The 25,566-nt window shown below is 36.8% G+C and overlaps 1 pseudogene; it reads left to right on the top strand.

Annotated features, from left to right (window-relative positions):
* The first annotated feature begins 1,800 nt into the window (after nucleotides 1-1,800).
* On the top strand, nucleotides 1,801-25,049 carry LOC146945857 (uncharacterized; annotated as a pseudogene).
* Nucleotides 25,050-25,566: the final 517 nt, after the last annotated feature.

Here is a 25,566-nt window from a genome sequence, read left to right as displayed (position 1 = left end):
AAAAAGATATTTATGAAGCAATGCTACTTTTGAAAAAAGAAAATAGTTGCTGCCAAATTAATAAAAAAGAACGTTGTCAATTTAAAGAAAAATAGCCGTTGCTAGTTAAATTAAAAAGGTAGCCGTTGCTGCTCAAATTAATCAACCAGCCATTGCACCTTATATTATGTAATAACGAGCATTTAGAAAAATGATATGCAACATGATTTGGCCTCATAATCCATTATGCTATTAAATCAAATATGCCATTATATTTTGAAACATTCTGAAGCAAATATTATTTGGCATAACTAATGATTTCGTATCCATAATCAATTATATTTTTCTAGCGAAAAAATATTTTCTTGCAAAATCACTTTTCAAGAAATTTTTAGGCATTGCTTCATATGGGGAAGTTAGAAAAATGTTTGTAATTATTTTCTGAGCATTCTAAGTTATTCCATTAGTTAAGAATGATAAGTAAAAGATAAGGATCATACTAACAACAATATAACTTTGAAGCCTAAGTCCTGTTATCTTCATTCTTCAATTTAAGCCCTCCATAGTTTTTCTTCTTTTGTGATGTGACTTTGTTATCATCAAAACCAAGCCAAGTCTAAGAAGGAAATCTTCTTCACAACTTGAAGCATCTGAAGAAAAGTGCTCATGAAGTCAAGGGCTCCTGAAGTGATGACGTCATCATCAGAAGCACCTCATGAGAAGCAACATCACCAGAAGCTGAAGTTCATCAGAAGATGAGAGACTTAAAGTTTCAAAGGCTGTTCAAAGGATTTAATCACGCCTAGCATTGCAGAAGACCAGGAGAGTGAAACAACGACTATTTTGAAAGGATTTAAAGGCATTGGATGCTTGTTCTTTGAAGAGCGTTGACAAAGTACAATTGTACGAAGTGTACAACCACTACCTCCACTACTTTGTTTTTGTCTCTGCTACAGGACAAGAATAACAGCTATGCCTGCAACGATGTTCCTTCATACTTGGAATGGATTTGAAATTGATCCTCCATAGGACAATAACCATATCAGGCAAAAGATCATTGGTGATTGATCAAAGCTTCAAACGACTCTTTTTTGATGTGCTGGCAATTTTACAACATCTCTTTCACACCTCTATATAAAGGAGTAAAGACTTAGAGAATAAAGGAGGACTCAACAACAATTTACAAGTGTCAAAACTCTGTCAAAATTGTTCTGCATCAAAAGTTCACTTAGAATTTCTTAACAACTTTCATATCTTAGAAATTCTAGAGTCTTAAGAGTCTGTATCTGATTTGTATTGTGAACACCACTGATTGTATATCAAGTGTTCAACCTCAAACATTTTACTTTGTAATTCTGTTTAAATAGAAGTCTCTTGCAGTTGTGCTTGAGCATAGAAAGTCTCTTGATTATGTTCAGGAGCGTAGGAAATCTCTTGCAGTTGTGCTTGAGTAGTTTGAAGTCTCTTGCTAGTTTTAGCAGTGAGCAGTTGTAATCAGATATTACATTTTTTAGTGAACTCTCCTTAGAAGTGCAAGGGGACAGGACTACTTCCTGTTTGTGGAAGGAACCTGTATAATTGCTTTATGTTTTTCTTCTTTCTCTCTATCTGTTTTATCCGCTGCATTTAGATCCAGAACATTACTTCAGAAGTGGAACTCTATCTGCTTTTGATCAGTAATTTCAGCTTTGGATAAAACGAAGAAAACGCTAACACAATTCAATCCTCCTTCTTGTGATTTTCTCACCTTCAATTGGTATCAGAGCTTTGGTCTGTTATTTCAACACTTAACAGTGTAACAGAAAAAGATCTGAGAAAAACATGTCTGGTGAAGACTCCACTTCTGGATCTGGGAACAACAATGTTGTTCCATATGATTACGGAAACAACAAGAAATCTGACTCTGGTAAAGTTCCTAAGTTCAATGGAGATCCTGAAGAATTCTCTTGGTGGAAAACCAACTTCGACAGCTATGTCATGGGTTTAGATGAAGAACTATGGGACATTCTAGAATATGGTGTTGGTGACTTAGTCCTTGATGAAGAAGGAGTTGTTATTGATAGAAGGAAACATACTCCTGCTCAAAAGAAACTCTACATGAAGCATCACACAATCAGAGGAGCACTTGTCACTGCTATACCTAAAGCAGAGTATATGAAAATGAGTGATAAGTCCACTACAAAGGCAATGTTTGCTTATCTCTGTGCAAACTATGAAGGTAGCAAGAAGGTCAGAGAAGCAAAGGCTCTCATGCTTGTTCATCAGTATGAGTTGTTCAAGATGAAGGATGATGAAAGTATTGAGGAAATGTACTCAAGATTTCAAACCCTAGTCTCTGGACTACAAATACTGAAGAAAAGCTATGTTGCCTCTGATCATGTGAGCAAGATACTGAGAAGCTTGCCTGCTAGATGGAGACCTAAGGTTACTGCTATTGAGGAAGCTAAAGATTTAAACACCTTAAGTGTTGAAGATCTTGTCAGCTCTTTCAAAGTTCATGAGATAAGTCTAAATGAACATGAGCCTGTTAAGAAGAGTAAATCCATTGCTCTTCCATCTAAAGGGAAGTCATCAAAAGCTCTTAAGGTTATTGAATCTGAAGAAGAGTAACCTGATTGAGATTCTGATGAAGATCCTACTGAGAAGATGGCTATGCTCTCTAATAAGCTTGAGTATCTGGCAAGGAAGAATAGGAAGTTTCAGAGTAAGAGAGGTGGTTACAAGAGCTCCAAGAAAGAAGATCAGAAGGGATGCTTCAACTGTAAGAAGCCTGGATATTTCATTGCTGATTTCCCTGATCTTCAGAAAGAGAAATCAAAGAACAAGTCAAAGAAATCAAGCTTCAACTCAAGAAAATTCAGGAAGCAGATTAAGAAGAGTTTAATGGCAACCTGGGAAGAGTTAGACAGTGAATCTGGGTCTGAAAAGGAAGAAGCAGAAGATGAAGCAAACGTAGCTAGATGGTTAGTTGCTACAGTGACATCAGAAGCTAAACCTGACTCAGAATCTAAAGATGAAAATGTGGTATACTCTAAAATTCCCAGAGAAGAACTTATTGAGTCCCTTAAAGAACTCCTTACACACTTTGAACTTAGAACCAATGAGTTGAAAGATTTAAAAGAAAGATATGTTGATTTAATGAAACAACAAGAATCAACTCTATTGGATCTGAAAGCTTCTGAAGAAGGACTTAGAGGCTTTGACTTCATTTGTAAAACTTATGAAGAGAAGCTCAAGTTTGTTTGTCAAAAGCTACAAGAAAAGTGTAATGGAAAAGCTTTAAGTAAACATGAAATTGCTCTTGACGATTTTATTATATCTGGTATTGACAAAAGCAAAGTTGCTTAAATGATTTATAGCATTTACAGAAACAATGGTAAAGGGATTCGATTTTCAGAAGGGAAATGATGACACTGGGTCATATAACACTTTGTTACAGTTTTTATGTAATTTTAGTCGAGTTCAGGTGATTCTGCATGAGTTAGAAGCTACAAAAGGATTGATTTTATATGCTGGAGCAAGTGGAAAATCGTGCTACGATATGAAGCATCGTAGTACGCTTTGTGAGCAGTTTTGTGACATTTTCACTCGTAAAATTTCGTAATACGATTTCCTTACATCGTGCTACGATTTTCGTACATCGTGCTACGATTTTGATGGTGCGTCGATTCAGCTATGATATTTATGAGGCAATCGTACTACGATTTGGAGGATCGTACTACGATTTTGGCGTGAATCGGATTTTTATTATAAAAGCTAAGTTGTGTTTTGAGCCATTGGTTGGAAATTTTGGAAAAAGAAACTGACTTTTGGAGCTAGAGATCTGGAGAGAAGGTTGGAGACCATCAAAACTCATCCGGTTACCAATTTCATGTAATGAATCCTTCTTTCATATTAGTTATTTATTCTTTAGCCATGAGTAGCTCGATCCTTTGTGATTAGGTCAAGAGATGATTCTGTTCTAGCTCATGTTTATGTAACCTGTAACTCTTAATCTTTATGAATGCCATTCTAGTTTATTCAGTATAAATTGTTCTTAATGCTTTTATGATTCTGACCTAATATAACTGATTTTAGAGTATATATGACTACTGACACTAGCGTGTAACTCTGACATATTTATATTGTTCTATCTAACAGATAATCTAGGGATGGAACGTTTTAAGGTTGTGATAATTGAATTAACGGACTTAAAACCTTTGATGATTATAGGTTCACCTAAGGGATTAGTGAACTATAATAAGAAAAGAGGGCTTAGGATTGATGAGTCATTAATTAGTCTATTTTATTGCTTTATTTAGTCCTTTTTGAATATTTTACTTCAAATTGATTTTTATTATATTTTAGGAACGAATATATGATGGAAGGTGTCTTGGAGCAAAAGAAAGAGGACTGGAGCAAATACGGTGCAGAATTATGAAAATACAGCGCAAAAATATGTTCCCACCAAGTCAGAAGCTTGGCACGGCCAGTGCCAACATGTGGCACGACCGTGCCACCCCCAGAAGCCTCTTTTGCTGCTTTTCTTCAAGCCCAAGTTACTCCGTTGCAGCTTTACTATTTTGCCCTTATAGTTGCTTAGTTTCTAAGTCGATTGTAAAGCTATAAATAGAGTAGCATTCCATCATAAACAATTCACCTTTGCTTAGAATATTTTCAGCATTATTTCAATAAAAGTCTTTATTTTCCTTTACCTTCTTCCTTGCAATTTACTTTATTGTTTTCTCTCTTCTTCCCCCATGTCTACGATGAACATGAGTGAGTAGACTTTCTTTGTCTTGGGATTGTTGGATAAGTCTAATGACGTAATCCGAATCAATCCAAGCCTTAAACCCTAATTTTATGTTACCTTAATTTCTTATCTAAATTCACCGTTTTAATATGAATTAATTATTATAATACTGTGGAAGCGAACGCGGAGGGTTTGATAATGGTTAATTCATCATCACAAATATCAATTCATAAAGCGAACGCGGAGCTTTGATATTCGAACAATAAGTGAATTTAGACAAGGTTTGCGAAACATGAGAATAGTCTAGCAAACCTTGGGACACATAAAGTTTCGATCTTCAAGGGTCCCAAAGGCAATCACCCATGAGAATAGGTGTGGTTGTTGGAGGGATACACTCACTGACTTCGAGAGAAGCTTTGATATGCTAAAGAGAAACTTGTCCTTAGAAATTAAGAATAACGTAGAATTATAAAGTTTAAGGCTTGATTGTGAAGGATTCGTTGTTATGACGAACCAATGTTCCCAAGGCTCTTTATTATTATTGTTATTTACCTTCAGCAACTAAACCTCTCTTTTTATAAACTTTTCTCATCCTCTAATCATTCTTTTTAAGTTAATTGAATTAAACAACTCCCTAGCAGAACGATACTCTTTACTACTATTATTACTTTGATAGACCGTGCACTTGCGGTTTGGCCTATCAAGGATCAAGGGATTGACCTAAGCTATTTTGTTAATTTGTCTTGAACTTTATAGAATTCGCAAACTTAAGAAACAGGTTGCTAATGAGTGATGATTAGATGAATCGATTGACCTAGTCATCTCTCCATATCATTTCTCAAACCAATTTTACCTGAACCATTTTTATTTACATTTGCAATCAAAACCAATTTGCCTCAGTGCACCCCCCCCCCCCCCCCCCCATTTTACAACATCCTTAATAATAATGACATTCCCGAGTAGAAGTTGAAACAGTCCATGTGGATACGAATCTTATAAATTTTATTACTTCGATATAAGTTAGTACACTTGCGTATCAAGTTTTTGGCGCCGTTGCCGGGGACTGTTGAATTATTTCAGCTTGGAAATTTCGTTATTGTTTAGGATTTCTGTCATTTACATTTTTTGTCTATATATTAAAAAATTGAAAAAAAATATATATTACGATTTATGCTCTTCATGTTTGTCTCATTGTACTTTGCTGCTAAAAAGTTTATCCAAGTTTTGCAGCTATGATAGACAAGTTAGTAGACATGTTACGCCTTTATGACACAGATGAGATTGTTATGCTGAAGTATGAAAAATATCATCTTTCTTGGAAGATAAAACAATGGGACAATCAAATCTCAAGATTAAATACGAGATGTGATCATGAGGCGAATCATCAGGGTACATATTGTGAAGGGCTGAAAGAGCTTATCAACATCGATTACAATACTCAGCTTCAAAATATTTTAGATGATTTCTTGATATTAAATCAAGTTTCATTTGAGAAATTTGAAGTTTAGTGTGGTGATCTTGTTGGGAAAGCGAACGAATGTGAGAAGTAACTGGTTGAGATGGAGACTGAGTGTAATGTTGTGGTAGAAGAAAATGCACAAGTGAGGAGTGTTGGTCTCTACCTAAAGTCTCAACCAATGGGGTTGAAAGAAATCATTCCTTTGCAAAGGTATATCTATTCTTCTTTATGGTGGGAGAGCTCAAATGCTGAAAGTCTAGCAGTTGGATCATGGGAGCATCTGCTTTTTTGTATGAAGTTCATGGAATTCCTACCAAACAAGAGGAAGAAGAAAGATGATATATTATTTCTTTCATATTTGCCACCCTAACAGTGGCTGAGGCTGAAGGTGAGAAAAACACAAGAAGGGGTGTTGAATTGTGTTTTGAAAAATTCTTCGTTTCTCCTAAAACTGAACACACTGATCAGAAGCTAAGTGAAACAACTTCTGAAGTGATAATCAGAATCTACACGCAGTGGAATGAAACAGAGAGAAAGAGAAGAAGAACGACACAAAGCAATTATATTGGTTCCTTCCACAATCCGGAAGTAGTCCAGTCCCCCTTGCACTTCCAAGGAGATTTCACTAAGCGTAATATCTGATTACAATTGCTCAAGCACACCTGCAAGAGACTTCCTTTGCTCAAGCACACTTTGCAAGAGTCTTCCTATGCTCAAGAACACAATCAAGAGACTTCCCTGCTCAAGCACAACTGCAAGAGACTTCTAACTAAACAAAATTACACAGAAAATTGTTTAAGGTTGAACACTTGATATACAATTAGAGGTGCTCACAATACAAATCAGATACAGACTCAATAACTTAAGAATTTCTAAAATGAAACTTTGAGACACAGAAATTCTAAGTGAATGCAGAACAATTTCAGCAGAGGTTTGGCACTTGTAATAATGTTGTGAGTCTTTCGTTCAGCATTACCAATTCTCTAAGTCTTCACTCCTTTATATAGAGGTGTGAAAGAGGCGTTGTGAAATTGCCAGCACATCAAAGAGTCGTTGTTGAAGCTTGATCTTTCACCAATGATCTTTTGCCTGATTTGGTTATTGTCCTATGAAGAACTAATTTGAAATCCATTCCTTATCCAAAGGAACATCTATGCAGGCGAAGCCGTATTCTGGAGCTGTTTTCTTGTCTTGTAGCGTGGACACAAAACAGAGTAGTGGAGAAGGTGGTTGTACAGTTCGTACAAAAGTACAATGTCAACCCTTTCGTCCAAAATTGCAAGCACATGTCTTCAAACACCTTTGGAATGACCGTTGCAAGATTCCACTAATTTTTTGTTGTGTTTTCGAATCCAATAGACAACTTTTGCAGTGATGATTCTTCAATCCTTGAATCTTTGCAAATCCAGTTGATCTTCAGTTTCTGGTGAAATGACTTCTAATGAGGCAGCTTCTGATGATGCAGCTTCTGATAACGCAGCTTCTGATGATGTGGCTTCTGGACCTCTTGTCTTCAGGAGCACTATTCTTCAGAAGCACTTTACTAACTTCAGGAGCGGCTTTACTTCAGGAGCGCTTTTTCTCTTCAGGAGCGAGTTGCCTTCAGGAGCACTAAGCTTCAATTTTGTTGATTCCTTTTGCTCTTTATTTTCTCATTCAGAACCAATAAATGATGTAACTTTTTAATTATGGTCATGTACACTTGAACAAATATTAGCTGGTCCAATTTACAATTTCTAATACCTTGTTATCATCAAAACTCTTTAAGGTTCATTGTTAAACACATTTTGTTCCAACAATCTCCCCCTTTTTGATGATGACAAACAATAGTATTTAAAATTGATCAATTGTTGTTAATCTAATTAACAAGTTGACTTTGGGGTTCTGAGTTTTGTAAGCTCAGAATCTGAGGTTTGTAAGCTCAAACTCCCCCTGAGTCTGATAGTCTTTAAGGTGAGGTTTGTAAGCTCCCCCTAAGTTCTATCCAAGTTAATTAAATTCATTTTGCGCACAATAGTATCAGAGCTTAAAAAGAAATGAGTTATAGATGAGAAGAGTGGTTCAATTAATTTTTACTTGAAATTTGATACTCCCCCTTTTTGATACACCCCTCTTTAGGTAAAACAAAAAGATAGAAGTTTTTCAAAAAAAAAATTTCAAATATCATTAAAGGGGCTCAGAGCCTTTAAATACTATCACATATACTCCCCCTTTTGTCATTAGCAAAAAGAAATTAACAAAAAGAAGAGATAAGAAAAACATAAGATAAAAGGTTCAGAGCATAATAAATATCTATATAACTTAAAGCATATTGACCATCTTCAAAAATAGCATAAACAGAGCATAGCAAACAATATTATCAGAGCAAATACTTATAAACAATCATAATATTCAGAAGTGAGAAAAGTTCAGAAGCATAGAATATCAGAAGCAAAGACTTCATCAGAAGCAGAAATAAATCAGAATATATCAGAAGCCTAGTAAGTTAAAACAAAAGCTACAGGTGTGCAACTAAGGGTTTGGATTGGCTTTCTAAGATCTGCTTCAGAGTCTCTTGAATATCAGCATATCTCTGGTTCATCTCTGATATGTTCTTTTCTTCCCTGATTCTGGCTTGTTCCATTTCAGCTTCAATTCTCAGCAGCTTCTGATCTTGCTCTTGTAGCTTCTGCTCTAATTCTCTGTTCCTAGGGGTGGAAATGGGCTAGGCCGAGCCGGGCTTTGTAAGGCCTAAGCCTGGCCTACTTCAAAAATTATAGGCCTGAGCCTGGCCTATTACCCGTCATAGGCTTATTTTTGAGGCCTGGCCTGGCCTTTTTAAAGGCCTGATGAAGCCTGAAAGCCTATTTAAAAGCCAATTTTACACTAAGGCCTAGGAACATCTATAAGCCTACCACTAAATAGGCCAAAACTTATGAAGGCCTAAAACACACAAATATGACTTCTACTAAATAACAAATACTTACGAAGGGCTATATATCTGCTACTAAATAGCCAAATCAAATGAAAGCTTGAGTTTATAAAAATAAAGCATCAACATTATCAATAATGAAATGCATATTATATATTAAAAGCTTAATAGGCCGGCCCGACGAGCTTAGTAGGCTTTTTTGTAAGCCTTAGCCTAGCCTATTTATGTAAATAGGCTTTATAAAAAGCTTGAGCCTGGCCTTTTTATTAAACGAGCTGGGCCGAGCTAGGCTTTAAATAGGCTAGGCCATAGGCCCTTGTCGGACGGCCTGGCCTGTTCCCACCCCTATCTGTTCCTTTCCTTTAGTACCGTGTTCTCCTGAGCCAGGTTAGGTGCAGTATTCTTTAGGTTGATCTTGGAGAGGAAAGTTAAATCCAAATCCTTGGGATGAATATAGTTAGGAAGGAAATCTTCAGGGTCCCTTCCTCTTATGCTCAGAGGATTCTTCACCCAAGTACCAAGGATTTCTATGTCATCCACATCCTCAACAATCCCATTGATCCAATCTTCCAACTTCTGCTTGGCCTCCTCCTGAGCTTGTAGACAAGAATCATGCAGAGTTGAGATCAAATTGATGACTCTCTCCTTAATCCTCCTCCATTGCTTCTGATAGCTGATCTTGTGACCCAAGTCACTTCTTCCTTTAATTAGCCTGTGTACTTCAGAAGTAATATCTTCCCACACATCTTGCAGTACATGAGAATCTAGAAAAATGGTGGGTGGTGAAGGTTGTTTTGAGGGTCTTGGAGGAGCTATGGGTACAATGGCTTGACTTGATGTTGATTGGTCGTTTGTGGTTAATGGTTGGCTAGTTGAAGGTTGGTTAGCATAGTTGTCGATAATCATATCAGAGGAATGATCATCTTGATCATTCTCAGAATCAGTGTCCATATCACACACACCAGTGTAGTGGGTGATTTTGACAGCTTGTACACGTAAAGAATTTGTGGAAGAAGAGGTTGGCTTAGGAACATGATATTCAGGAGCAGCAGGTTCAGGTTCAGGTTCAAGAATTGATTCAGTAACTGGTTGTTCAGGAACAATGTGTTCAGGAATGGTTGATTGTTTTAGGTTCAGGTTGAGGGGGTGAAGGGGCTTTTTCTGGTTGTGGTTGTTGTTGTGGTGGTTCTTCTGAAACAACTTTATCAGAAGCAGCTGCTTCTGGGGTTGTCTCAGCGGCTTTTTGTGAGGTAGACTCAACATTTTCTGGTACAATCATGTGGAGTGGTTGAATGTTAAGAGGTTGAGGGTGATGGCGGAGAATGGTATCGATGACTCTATCTCTCTGCTCAGCCATTTCTCCTAATTTCTGATTGATTATGTGACCAACTGGCTTATAAGTGCTTGACTGAGAGGGCTTTTTGTTGGTCTTGGTTGATGTTGAATGGCTTTTTACTGGCTTACGAAACAGAAGACTTATGGGTTTATCATCATCAGAATCAGAAGATGATGATGATGAGGATTTTGAAGAGGATGAGGGAGAGTCACTGGATATCTCATGTACTACAGGTTCTGAGTGTGTGGAGACATTACCTGTTGTAGAAGGTTCTGAACAATCAGCTGACTTCTTTTGATAATCTTCAGCAGTGCCAGGAATTTTAAGAAGTTGTGATGCTTCTGTCATTACCCTCTCTTGAAGTTCAGAAGCAATCTCCACAGCTTTTTCAATAGCTTCTGACACAGTAGTAGCAGCTTCAGCTTTCTTGGTAATAAGAGGAAAATCTTTGGTCCTCCTTACTGCTTGCTTCCTTTTCTTCTTTGGTATTGCAGGTTGATCAAGAGCAATACCAATATCCAGCATCAAACTTGAGTCCATGTCTTCAATAGCTTTTTCAATTGATGGCATTCCAGAACCACAAATTTTAAGCTTATCAGAAGTGACTTTAGCCTTCTTCGCAGATTTTTCAACTTCTAGGTACTCTTCTGCAGTCATCTTCCTTTTTGACTTTCTGCCTCTGGCTCGTGGCAGAGCACCACCATACATTTCCTCGGGTACGTCTTCCAATCTGATTCTTTCGTTGGTTGCCTCAAAGTGCTCCTTGATGTAGTACATCTGCACATCAAGAGGATCCTTCTTGCAGATAGGTGGAAAATCCCTCATAAGATCAGACCTGACATGGGATTCACTCAAATCAGTTTGAAGTTTGGTGACCTCACTGATTAGCTTCATATGCAAAAGTGTATGAGCATTGATGAACTTCCCAGTCTTAGTGTCAATCATCTTATCAATGAAGGCTTGAGCACTGCTTAGACTGTCCAAGACACCTCCTTGATAGAATATCTCTGATAAGAGCCTTCCATAAGGAACCCAGGGTTTACTCAGCAGTTGACTCTGTTTCAGAGATTCTATCAAGTACTTGAACATGTATTTTGGCACGTTCACCTTTTCCTTCTTGATGAAGTGCTGGAGAAAGACTTTCTGTGCCAAATTGGGTTTTTCACATCCACCACATGGTAGTAAGTTCTCATTCTGAATCTTCAGAAGCATCTTAGTTTCCATGCCCAATTTAGCATATTTCCTTTCCCTTTTGGAATTTTATATAACCAAATTAGCTTTTTCTTTCCAAATGCGTTCTTCAGCAGGACTTGAAAGATCAATTCCAGAGTAATATCCAGAAGCTTTTAGACCAAGTACAGCTTCTATCTGCCATTGTGTAATTCTCACTGGAATACCACAGATGCTTGACCTGATTTCATCTTCTGTAAATGGCTCAAGTCCCATTTATTCTCTTGTCTTCCCTTCCAGTTCTGGATAAATCAAAACCATTTGACTTTCTTCGGCTAGAGATGCTGCTTTGTTATAAACTTTGGCTCTTACCCAGAAGTGCCTAACCAATGCTTCATATGCTGGTCCATTCAACATCTTGAAGTATTTCAGAAGTCCTTGCTCTTCATAGTAGCTTCTGATCCAACACTTATGAAAAGCTAGTGATTCAAAATCCACTGGATTCTCTATCTGAACCTTTAAATCCCATTCTTCCAATTTCATGCTTCTTCCTCTGTAGTCATATTCAGGGATCATACGTGCAGAAGATTCTGAAACTTCTTGATGCGAGCTTGATGATGCCATTTGATGAAGATTGAAGAAGAATTTAGGGTTCTAGGGTTTTTGCGCTTAATTCGCATGAGGTTTGAGAGCAAATGTGTTTGTTGTGAGTGAGTAGTGTGTGAATTGACAAGGTGTTAAAAGTAAAACGATTGCAATTCAAAAAAGACAAACAAACATAATATTAATGACAAAATTGGGGGCGTGTGAGAGTACTTTTCAAAGCTATTAAATCATCATTGCCCTTTTTAGTTATACACCAATGCAGATAAGCCACGTCGTACGTTCTCAGAGTAACTACCAAGTTAGTGGGCCAGAAGTTACCACAAAAAGTAACTCCCAACGTTTCCAATAACTCTACTATTCAGAAGCATAAAATCCAGCTTCTGGACTTCAGATGCTGACGTCATCATCAGAAGCGAGTTTTCCTCAGAACCTCAATAAAGAGCTTCTGATGGACTACCGCTTCTGAACTGACTTCAGAACCTAAAACCCTATTCAGGAGCAAGCAAGCATTTAATCAGATACAAAGTGCATGTTCAAATTTTTCTTTATAAAATCAAATCTTTCAACAGTTAAAGGCTTAGTAAATATATCAGCCCATTGATTTTCAGTATCAATGAATTGTATATCTAAAATTCCTTTTTGAACATAATCTCTGATAAAATGGTGTTTGATTTCAATGTGCTTAGCTCTTGAATGCAAAATTGGATTTTTAGACAAACAAATAGCAGCAGTATTATCACAATAAATGGGAATACTGTTAGCAGTTATCTGATAATCTTCCAACTGATGTTTCATCCAAAGTAGTTGTGTACAACAACTTGCAGCTGAAATGTATTCTGCTTCTGCTGTAGACATAGCAATAGTTGTTTGTATTTTGCTAGCCCAGGATATAAGATTATCACCCAGAAATTGACAATTGCCACTGGTTGACTTTCTTTCAATCCTATCACCAGCATAATCAGCATCACATAATCCAATTAGCTTATAATCTAAGGATTTCCTATAAAGGAGTCCAAGATTTGTTGTTCCTTTCAAATACCTGAAGATTCTCTTGACAGCAGTCATATGAGATTCTCTAGGATCTGATTGGAATCTTGCACACAAGCATACATTGAATAAAATATCTGGCCTAGATGCAGTGAGGTATAACAAAGAACCAATCATACCTCTGTACAGCTTCTGATCTACTTTAGCTCCTTCATCTTCTTTGCTTAAGGTGCATGTAGGGTGCATTGGAGTTTTCATCACTTTACAATCTTCAAGCTTGAACTTCTTCAGAAGCTCCTTTGTATACTTTGATTGATGAACATAGACTCCATCTTTGCATTGGTTAATTTGAATGCCCAGGAAGAACTTCAGCTCTCCCATCATGCTCATTTCAAATTCATCCTGTATTAACTTAGAAAATTCCTTGCAAAGAGATGCATTAGTAGAACCAAATATTATATCATCAACATATATTTGCACAACAAGAATATCTTTCCCAAGGGTCCTTCTGAAGAGTGTTGTATCAACCTGTCCTCTTTTAAAATAATTTTTGATTAAGAAATTACTTAGCCTATCATACCAAGCTCTGGGAGCTTGTTTCAAGCCATATAGTGATTTCTTCAGTTTAAAAACATGGTCAGGATATTTGATATCCTCAAATCCAGGAGGTTTCTTAACATACACTTCTTCTTCAATGACACCATTAAGAAAAGCACTCTTGACATCCATCTGATATAATATTATGCCATGATTAACTGCATAAGACAGAAGTAACCTGATTGCTTCCAATCTTGCAACTGGAGCAAATGTTTCAGTGTAATCAATGCCTTCTTGTTGACTATACCCTTGTGCAACAAGTCTTGCTTCGTTTCTTGTTACTTCTCCTTGCTTATTCAACTTGTTTCTGAATACCCATTTTGTTCCAATAATGTTCTTGTGGTGAGGTTTGGGTACCAGATCCCACACATCATTTCTTTGAAATTGATTCAACTCTTCTTGCATAGCTAAGATCCATCCATCATCTGAAAGTGCTTCATCAACTGTTGTAGGTTCAATCATTGAGATCAGTCCAATCATTGATTCTTCTTTTCTGAAGTATGATCTTGTTCTTCTTGGACTATCTTTGTTTCCAATGATTAATTTCTCAGGGGGTGAAGACTTGTGCTTGAAGGTGTTTATTGGAGGATCTGCTTGATGTGAGCCATCTTGTGCTTCATCAGAAGCAGCTTCATCTTACGCTTCTGATGTGGGTTCAGCTTCTGGACTATCTTCAGATTCAGCTATCTGATCTGGTTCTGGAGTAACTTCAGGAACCTGTATCTCTGCAGAACTTTCACCTTGCTTTGAAGTTTTATCTTCAAGCTCTTTGTCATCAAATTTAACGTGCATAGATTCTTCAACACAGAGTGTCTCTGAATTATACACTCTGTATGCCTTTGACCTTTCAAAGTAACCTAGGAAGATTCCTCTTTGGGCCTTGGCATCAAATTTCTTTAGGTAGAGCTTGTTATTCAGAATGTAACATGTACATCCAAATTGATGAAAGTAAGAGATATTGAGTTTCCTTCCTTTAAAGAGTTCATAAGCTGTTTTCTCCAAAATAGGTCTAATATAGATCCTGTTCTGGACATAACATGCTGTATTCACTGCTTCTGCCCAGAAATGTTTTGGTAAATTGTTTTCATGGATCATGGTTCTGGCCATTTCTTGTAAAGTTCTATTCTTTCTCTCTACAACCCCATTTTGTTGTGGAGTTCTAGGAGAAGAGAATTCATGGACAATTCCATGTTTTTCACAAAAAGCTTCAAATGGCTCATTTTCAAATTCTCCACCATGATCACTTCTGACTTTCAAAATCTTTGATTCTTTTTCAGATTGAATTTGAGTGCAGAAACTACTGAATACATCACAAGCAACATCTTTACTCTTTATGAATTTCACCCAAGTCCATCTGCTATAATCATCAACAATGAGTAATCCATATCTACTTCCATATAAGGATGCAATACTAACTGGTCCAAATAGATCAATATGAAGTAGTTCCAAGGGTCTGGAGGTTGAAACAATGTCTTTGGTTTTAGAAGATGATTTCACAATTTTCCCTCTCTGACATGCACCACAGAGTGCATTTGAATGATAGTCAATGTCTGGTAGCCCTTTGACAAGTTGTAACTTACTAAGTTTAGAGATTAATCTCCAGTTAGCATGTCCCAACCTTTTGTACCACATCCATTTCTTATCATTCACTGATAGAAGGCAAATCACTTTCTGATCAGTCAGTTCAGAAAAATTGATTTTGTAGACATTATCAACTCTCATTCCCTTGAACACAATGGATTTGTCTTCCTTGTTGATTACAATACAGTTGGTTTTCTCAAAAAGCACATCATAACCATTATCACAAAATTGACTAATGCTCAAAAGGTTATGTTCAAGACCATCTACCAACCATACATTATTAATTGAGGTAGAGGAATTACCAATAGTTCCTGTACCTATGATCTTGCCAGTTTGGTTGCCTCCAAATTTCACACTTCCTCCTTCCTTCATTGTTAGGCTGAGGAAGCTAGACTTTTCTCCTGAGCAACCGCTGTCTAGGTACCATGATTTTTGCTTTGGTGCTGCTCTTAGACATACCTGTATCATTGAGATTTTCAGATTTAGGTACCCATTGTCCTATGGGTCCTGAAAGGTTAGTACTTGAGGTTTTACTCTTCACTTCCTGTACCTTGTGCTGTGAGTTGGATTGCTTCTGATTAACCATCACCTTAGGTTTTGATACTTCAGAAGCAGTAACTGTCTTCTTCTGAAACTTAGACTTCAGAACCTCAGATTTTGGTTTCACCTTTAGGATCCTGATCTTTGAAGTCTTGGATTCAGATTTGATCATAGCCTTTTCCTTAGAGTTCTTTGGCTTTGAAGTAATCTTAGCCTTAGAGCCAGAAGCTTCAGGTTCTGATTGAACAACAGTTTCCAACTCAGCACCTTCAGGTACAAAGAAGGTTTTCAGACCTTCCTTGATGCATTCACAACAAGATTTGAGATTGGTTTTCTCAAGTTTAACTTCTGGAAAACCAATTCCTCTGCCATTGTTCTTGTAAATGCTATAAATCATAGAAGCCACTCTGCTTCTGTCAAAACCAATTTCATAGAAAGGTTTTTCATGATCTTCAAGAGCAATTTCATGGTTGCTTAAAGGTTTTTCATTACACTTTTCTTGTAGCTTCTGACATAAGAACCTGAGCTGATCTTCATAAGTTTTACACATGAAGTCAAAGCCCCTAAGTCTTTGTTCAGAAGCTTTCAGATCCAATAGAGTTGATTTTTGCTGTTTTACCAAATCAACATATTTTTCTTTTAAATCCTTCAACTCATTGGTTCTTACTTCAAAATGTGTAAGAAGTTCTTTAAGTGACTCAACAAGTTCATCTATGGGAATCTTAGAATATACCTCATTTTCATCTTCAGAATCTGATTCTGATCCAGCTTCTGAAGTTGCTGTGGCAACTAACCCAACTGCTGCCTTTGCATCTTCATCAGCTTCCTCTTTATCAGATCCAAATTCACTTCCCAAATCATCCCAGGTTGCCATTAAACTCTGCTTGATCTGCTTCTTGAATTTACTTGGTTTGAACGTAGACTTCTTTGACTTGTTCTTTGACTTCTCCTTTTGAAGATCAGGACATTCAGCAATAAAGTGTCCAGGCTTCTTACAGTTGAAGCATCCCTTCTGATCTTCTTTCCTTGAGCTTCTGGAGTTATTCCTTCTTGCTAGAAACTTTATGTTCTTCTTGGCCAGATACTGAAGTCTGTTGGAGACCATGGCCATTTCAGCAGCATCTGGTTCAGAATCTGAACTTGATTGTTCTTCCTCTTCAGATTCAACCACTTTGAGAGCTTTTGATGACTTGCCTTTGGATGGAAGAGCTATTGATTTACTCTTCTTAGTAGACTCATGTTCATTAAGACTTAACTCATGAACTTGGAGAGAACTAACAAGATCTTCGACACTTAAAGTGTTTAAATCTTTAGCTTCCTCAATGGCAGTCACCTTTGGTCTCCATCTTGCAGGCAAGCTTTTAAGTATCTTGCTCACATGGTCAGAAGCAACATAGCTCTTCTTTAGAATTTGTAGCCCAGAGACTAAGGTTTGAAACCTTGAGTACATCTCCTCAATAGTTTCATCATCCTTCGTCTTGAATAACTTGTACTGATGTACAAGCATGAGAGCTTTAGCTTCTTTGACCTTCTTGCTGCTTTCGTAGTTAGAACAGAGAGAAGCAAACATAGCTTTAGCAGTGGATTTGTCACTCATCTTCATGTACTCTGCTTTAGGTATGGCAGTGACAAGAGCTCCCCTGATAATGTGATGCTTCTTGTAGAGTTTCCTCAACTCAGGAGTATGTTTCTTTCTATCCACAACAGCTCCTTCTTCATCAAGGTCTAAGCCACTAACACCATCTTCTAGAATATCCCATAGTTCTTCATCTAAGCTCAAGATATAACTATAGAAGTTGGTTTTCCACCAAGAAAATTCTTCAGGATCTCCGTTGAACTTTGGAATCTTTCCAACACTGGATTTCTTGTCATAATTGTAATCATATGCAACACTTTTGTTGTTATTGCCAGATCCATTTCCAGAAACAGATTCGTCAGACATGTTTTTCTTTGATCTTGGACTGTTACACTGTTAGGTGTTATCAACAGAACCAAGGCTCTAGATACCAATTGAAGGTGAGAAAAACACAAGAAGGGGGGTTGAATTGTGTTTTGAAAAATTCTTCGTTTCTCCTAAAACTGAACACACTGATCAGAAGCTAAGTGAAACAGCTTCTGAAGTGATAATCAGAATCTACACGTAGCGGAATGAAACAGAGAGAGAAGAAGAACGACACAAAGCAATTATACTGGTTCCTTCCACAACCCGGAAGTAGTCCTGTCCCCCTTGCACTTCCAAGGAGATTTCACTAAGAGTAATATCTGATTACAATTGCTCAAGCACACCTGCAAGAGACTTCCTTTGCTCAAGCACACTTTGCAAGAGTCTTCCTATGCTCAAGAACACAATCAAGAGACTTCCCTGCTCAAGCACAACTGCAAGAGACTTCTAACTAAACAAAATTACACAGAAAATTGTTTAAGGTTGAACACTTGATATACAATCAGAGGTGCTCACAATACAAATCAGATATAGACTCAATAACTTAAGAATTTCTAAAATGAAACTTTGAGACACAGAAATTCTAAGTGAATGCAGAACAATTTCAGCAGAGGTTTGGCACTTGTAATAATGTTGTGAGTCTTTCGTTTAGCATTACCAATTCTCTAAGTCTTCACTCCTTTATATAGAGGTGTGAAAGAGACGTTGTGAAATTGCCAGCACATCAAAGAGTCGTTGTTGAAGCTTGATCTTTCACCAATGATCTTTTGCCTGATTTGGTTGTTGTCCTATGAAGAACTAATTTGAAATCCATTCCTTATCCAAAGGAACATCTATGCAGGCGAAGCCGTATTCTGGAGCTGTTTTCTTGTCTTGTAGCGTGGACACAAAACAGAGTAGTGGAGAAGGTGGTTGTACAGTTCGTACAAATGTACAATGTCAACGCTTTCGTCCAAAATTGCAAGCACATGTCTTCAAACACCTTTGAAATGACCGTTGCAAGATTCCACTAATCTTTTGTTGTGTTTTCGAATCCAATAGACAGCTTTTGCAGTGATGATTCTTCAATCCTTGAATCTTTGCAAATCCAGTTGATCTTCAACTTCTGGTGAAATGACTTCTGATGAGGCAGCTTCTGATGATGCAGCTTCTGATGATGCAGCTTCTGATAATGCAGCTTCTGATGATGTGGCTTCTGGACCTCTTGTCTTCAGGAGCACTATTCTTCAGAAGCACTTTACTAACTTCAGGAGCGGCTTTACTTCAGGAGCGCTTTTTCTCTTCAGGAGCGAGTTGCCTTCAGGAGCACTAAGCTTTAATTTTGTTGATTCCTTTTGCTCTTTATTTGCTCATTCAGAACCAATAAATGATGTAACTTTTTAATTATGGTCCTGTACACTTGAACAAATATTAGCTGGTCCAATTTACAATTTCTAATACCTTATTATCATCAAAACTCTTTAAGGTTCATTGTTAAACACATTTTGTTCCAACAGAGGCGTCAAGCTTAATGACGTAAAAGAATGCGCTTGATGAGAGGCAACCCATCATATTTTCTAATTTCGTTTATTTGGCTGGTATTTCTTTTCAAAAAAAAAAAAAAGCGAAAAAAAATATGTGTGTAACTGCTGCTAGTGTTGTGAGTTCTAAATTCCCCTATGTTTTGTAATTGCATCTGCATTTGTTTGTTATTAATGGATTTGCTTTTTTTCCCTTGAATTTTACCAGTCTAGTAGCATTTGTTCATCAATGGTTATTCAAAAGTTCAAGGAGGTAGAGCTTGCATGAGGTTCCTTTGTTGAAGTGTACGGCAGTGTGAATTTTGACAACTTCCATAAACCTCAGCTAGTAAGTTCCAAAGCCAAATCTTGTTTTTCAATTTTCGTAAATATGAGTGTTCCATGCTGATACTATTTCTGGGACTTGCAAATTTTCTTTATGTCAATTGGTTACGTTACTTACGCACTAAGGCAAAGTGCTTGTACCTTGAGCCTTTGAAGCCTACCCGTTGCATTGAATTTTTCCTATTTTTAAGCCAATTTTGAGCCAATAGGTTAGATCCCGTTGTTTCGGTGACAAACCATATTACAAGCCTAGAGACCTTAGGATTTTAACCCAATTTTTGGAGTTAGGCACTTATTGTGTGTTTGCAAAAGTCTAAGTTTGGGGTTGCTCATGGGATAGCAACATTTTAAGTTTGGGGTGAGGGATATAGAGAACATGAGTAAATATATATAAAGGAAAAAAATGAAAAATAAAGGAGAAAAAAAAATTCAATCAAATTGATACAAAAAAAAAAATCAACTCAAAATAATGTGTGTATATAGTTATGAAATAAATTGAGACAAAGACTTGTAAATTGAGTGATCCGGAACTTCTGTTGTGTTCTCTAGTTCTCAAATTTAAGCAAATTATTTAAGGTTGTGGTGTTCCAAATTGCCAAAGTAAGTAGGAAATGCTTAACTCCAATTTGTTATTTTAAGCCTACTTCCCAAATAATCCCACCTGTGACCTTAGCCCCGTTACACCCTGAAAGTCCTTAAAAGTGTGTATTGTAATGTAACTTTGATCGATGTTTAGAAGCTTTTCAAGGTTTGGCAATATAGTGGTTAGTGTGTCGACTGTGTGAACCTTTTCAATGATGTTGCGTGAAGTTGTGGAATGAATGTTATGCCAAGCAAGTTAGCCCACTAATGATGACTAGAAGATGAACTTTTGATTTACCATTGATGAGGTAGGTGCTATTTTACTGTTAAAGTTCATTTTTAAAGTAAGTTCCTTGAGGACAAGTAACGATGCAAGTTTGGGGTTGTGATGACACTAGGTCATATAACACTTTTGTTACAGTTTTTATGTAATTTTAGTCGAGTTCAGGTGATTCTGCATGAGTTAGAAGCTACAAAAGGATTGATTTTATATGCTGGAGCAAGAGGAAAATCGTGCTACGATATGAAGCATCGTAGTACGATTTGTGAGCAGTTTTGTGACATTTTGTCTCCTAAAATTTCGTAGTACGATTTCCTTACATCGTGCTACGATTTTCGTACATCGTGCTACGATTTTGATGGCGCTTCGATTCAGGTTTGATATTTATGAGGCAATCGTACTACAATTTGGAGGATCGTACTACGATTTTGGCGTGAGTCAGATTTTTATTATAAAAGCCAAGTTGTGTTCTGAGCCAGTGGTTGGAAATTTTGGAAAAAGAAACTGACTTTTGGAGCTAGAGATCTGGAGAGAAGGTTGGAGACCATCAAAACTCATATCTGGTTACCAATTTCATGTAATGAATCCTTCTTTCATATTATTTATTTATTCTTTAGCCATGAGTAGCTAGATCCTTTGTGATTAGGTCAAGAGATGATTCTGTTCTAGCTCATGTTTATGTAACCTGTAACTCTTAATCTTTATGAATGCCATTCTAGTTTATTCAGTATAAATTGTTCTTAATGCTTTTATGATTCTGACCCAATATAACTAATTTTAGAGTATATATGACTACTGACCCTAGCGTGTAACTCTGACATATTTATACTGTTCAATCTAACGGACAATCTAGGGATGGAGCGTTGTTAGGTTGTGATAATTGAATTAACGGACTCAAAACCTTTGATGATTATAGGTTCACCTAAGGGATTAGGGAATTATAATAAGAAAAGAGGGCTTATGATCAAGGGATTGACCTAAGCTATTTTGTTAATTTGTCTTGAACTTTATAGCATTCGTAAACTTAGGAAACAAGTTGCTAATGAGTGATGAATAGATGAATCGATTGACCTAATCATCTCTCCATATCATCTCTCAAACCAATTTTACCTGAACCATTTTTATTTACATTTGCAATCAAAACCAATTTGCCTCAGTGCACCCCCCATTTTACAACATCCTTAATAATAATGACATTCCCGAGTAGAAGTCGAAACAGTCCCTGTGGATACGAATCTTATAAATTTTATTACTTCGATATAAGTTAGTACACTTGCTAACCATGTATCAGGAAACCTAATGAAATCAGTCTTCAAGCATGTTGTGAATGCATCAAGGAAGGATTGAAAACCTTCTTTGTACCTGAAGGTGCTAACGTTGAAACTGTAGTTCAGTCAGAACCTGAAGCTTCTTGCTCTAAGACTAAAAAAATTTCAAAGTCAAAGAACACTAAGCCTAAAGCAAAGACAAACACTGATTCTAAGAACTCAAAGATCAAGATTCTGAAGAGATCAGAACCTGTTCCTCAGTGTCTGTTGAAATCAGAGTCTGATATCTTAAAGTCTGAGTTTCAGGAGAACAAGACAGTTATTGCTTCTGGTGAATCAAAACCAAAAGGTGTTAAACCCAAGGTGGTGATTAAATAGAAGCTGTCAAACTTACATCACAAGGTACAAGAAGTGAAAAGTAAAACCTCCAGTACTAACCTCAAAGGACCCATAAAACAATGGGTACCTAAATCTAAAATTGTCAATACTGCAGATATGCCTAAGAGCAAAGGAAAAGCAAAAGTCATGGTACCTAGACAGCGGTTGCTCAAGACATATGACATAAGAGAAGTCTATGGTCCTCACCCTTACAATGAAAGAAGGAGGAAATGTGAAGTTTGGAGGCAACCAATCTGGCAAGATCATTGGTACAGGAACTATTGGTAACTCCTCTATCTCAATTAATAATGTGTGGTTGGTAAATGGTCTTGAACATAACCTTTTGAGTATCAATCAGTTTTGTGACAATGGTTATGATGTGATGTTTGAAAAGACCAACTGCACAGTAATCAACAAAGATAACAAGTCCATAGTATTCAAGGGAAAAAAGATAGAGAATGTCTATAAAATTAACTTCTCTGAACTGGTTGATCAGAAGGTAATCTGTCTTCTATCAATGAATGATAAGAAATGGATGTGGCACATAAGGTTGAGACATGCTAACTGGAGATTAATCTCTAAGCTTAGTAAGTTACAACTTGTCAAAAACCTACCAGACATTGACTATCATTCAGATGCACTTTGTGGTGTATGTCAGAAAGGGAAGATTGTGAAATCATCTTTTAAAACAAAAGACATTGTTTCAACATCCAGACCCTTAGAATTACTTCATATTGATTTATTTGGACCAGTTAGCATTGCATCCTTATATGGAAGTAAATATTGATTAGTCATTGTTGATGATTACAGCAGATGGACTTGGGTAAAATTCCTGAGAAGTAAGGATAATGCATATGATGTATTCAGTAACTTCTGCACTCAAATACAGTTTAAAAAAGAAATGAAAATTTTAAAAGTCAGAAGTGATCATGATGGAGAATTTGAAAATGAGCCATTTGAAAATTTTTGTGAAAAACATGGGATTATCCATGAATTCTCTTCTCCTAGAACTCCACAACAAAATGGGATTGTAGAGAGAAAGAATAGAACTTTACAAGAAATGGCAAGAACCATGATTCATGAAAATAATTTGGCTAAACATTTCTGGGCAGAAGCAGTGAATACAACATGTTATGTCCAAAATAGAATCTATATCAGACCTATCATGGAGAAAACAGCATATGAACTCCTTAAGGGAAGAAGACCCAATATATCTTACTTTCATCAATTTGGATGTACCTGTTACATTCTAAATAACAAGCTCTACCTAAAGAAATTTGATGCCAAGGCCCAAAGAGGAATCTTTTTAGGTTACTCTGAGAGGTCAAAGGCATACAAAGTGTATAATTCAGAGACACTCTATGTTGAAGAATCAATGCACGTTAAATTTGATGATAAAGAACCTGGAAATGAAACTCCAGAGCAAGGTGAAAGTTTTGCAGATATACAGGTTCCTGAAGACACTCCAGAACCTGATCAAAATGTTGAATCTGAAGATAGTCCAGAAGATGAACCCACTCCATAAGCTCAGGATGGAAGTAGCTTCTGATGAAGCTCAAGATGGCTCTCAGCAAGCTAATCAATCCAAGAACACATTCAAGTATAAGTCTTCACATCTTGAGGATCAAATCATTGGGAACAAAGATAGTCCTAGAAAAACAAGATCATACTTCAGACAAGAAGAGTCTATGATAGGATTGTTATCAGTGATTGAACCCGCTACAGTTGATGAAGCACTATCATATGATGGATGGATAATAGTTATGCATGAAGAGCTCAATCAGTTTCAAAGAAATGATGTGTGGGATCTGGTACCCAAACCTCAGCAGAAGAACATTATTGGAACAAAATGGGTATTCAGAAACAAGTTGAATGAACAAGGAGAAGTAGTCAGAAACAAAGCTAGACTTGTTGCTCAAGGATGCAGTCAACAAGAAGACATTGATTATACTGAAACATTTGGTCCAGTTGCAAGATTGGAAGCAATCAGGTTACTTCTATCCTATGCAGTAAATCATGGCATAATATTATATCAAATGGATGTAAAAAGTGCATTTCTCAATGGAGTGATATCAGAAGAAGTGTTTGTCAAGCAAACTCTTGGTTTAGAGGATCTTATGCATCCTGACCATGTTTATAAACTTAAGAAATCACTATATGGCTTAAAACAAGCTCCCAGAGCTTGGTATGATAGACTAAGTAATTTCTTGATTAAAAATGATTTTAAAAGAGGTCAGCTTGACACAACACTCTTTAGAAGGACTCTTGAGAAAGACATTCTTGTTGTGCAGATATATGTTGATAATATAATATTTGGTTCTACTAATGCATCTCTTTGCAATGAATTTTCTAAGTTAATGCAGGATGAATTTGAAATGAGCATGATGGGAGAGTTAAAGTTCTTCCTTGGAATTCAAATCAATCAAAGCAAAGAAGGAGTATATGTTCATCAAACAAAGTATACAAAGGAGCTTCTGAAGAAGTTCAAGCTTGAAGATTGTAAAGTGATGAACACTCGATTGCATCCAACCTGCACCTTAAGCAAAGAAGATACTGGAACAAAAGTTGACTAGAAGCTGTATAGAGGTATGATTGGTTCTTTGTTATACCTCACTGCATGTAGGCCAAATATTTTATTCAGTGTATGCTTGTGTGCAAGATTCCAGTCAAATCCTAGAGAATCTCATTTAACTGTTGTTAAGAGAATCTTCAGGTATTTGAAAGGAACAACTAATCTTGGACTCCTCTATAGGAAATCCCTAGATTATCAGTCGGTTGGATTTTGCTGACTATGCTGGTGACAGGATTGAAAGAAAGTCAACCAGTGGCAACTGCTAGTTCCTGGGAGAGAATCTGATATCCTGGGCTAGTAAAAGACAAGCAACTATTGTTATGTCTACAGCAGAAGCAGAATACATCTCAGCTGCAAGTTGTTATACACAACTACTTTGGATGAAACATCAGTTGGAAGACTATCAGATAAATGCTGCTATTTGTTTGTCAAAGAGTCCTATTCTACATTCAAGAGCAAAGCACATTGAAATCAAACACCACTTTATTAGAGACTATGTTCAAAAAGGAATTTTAGATATACTATTCATTGATACTGAACATCAATGGGCTGATATATTTACTAAACCTTTAACTATGGAAAGATTTGATTTTATAAAGAAAAATTTGAACATGCACTTTGTGTCTGATTAAATTTGCTTGCTTTTGAATAAGAAGTTAGGTTCTGAAGTTGTTCATAAGCTATAGTCCATCAAAAGCTCTTAACTGAGATTCTGAGGAAAATGTGCTTCTGAAGATGATGTCAGCACCTTAACTTCAGAAGCTGAACTCTTTGCTCCTAAATAGCAGAGTTAGTGGAAACG

The sequence above is a fragment of the Medicago sativa genome, chromosome 2, assembly GCF_051527215.1.
Source record: "Medicago sativa cultivar Bolivia chromosome 2, Bolivia_mono, whole genome shotgun sequence".
Classification (NCBI taxonomy): Eukaryota; Viridiplantae; Streptophyta; class Magnoliopsida; order Fabales; family Fabaceae; genus Medicago; species Medicago sativa.
Note: the sequence above shows the minus strand (reverse complement) of the source record. Positions and strands in the feature narration are given on the sequence as shown.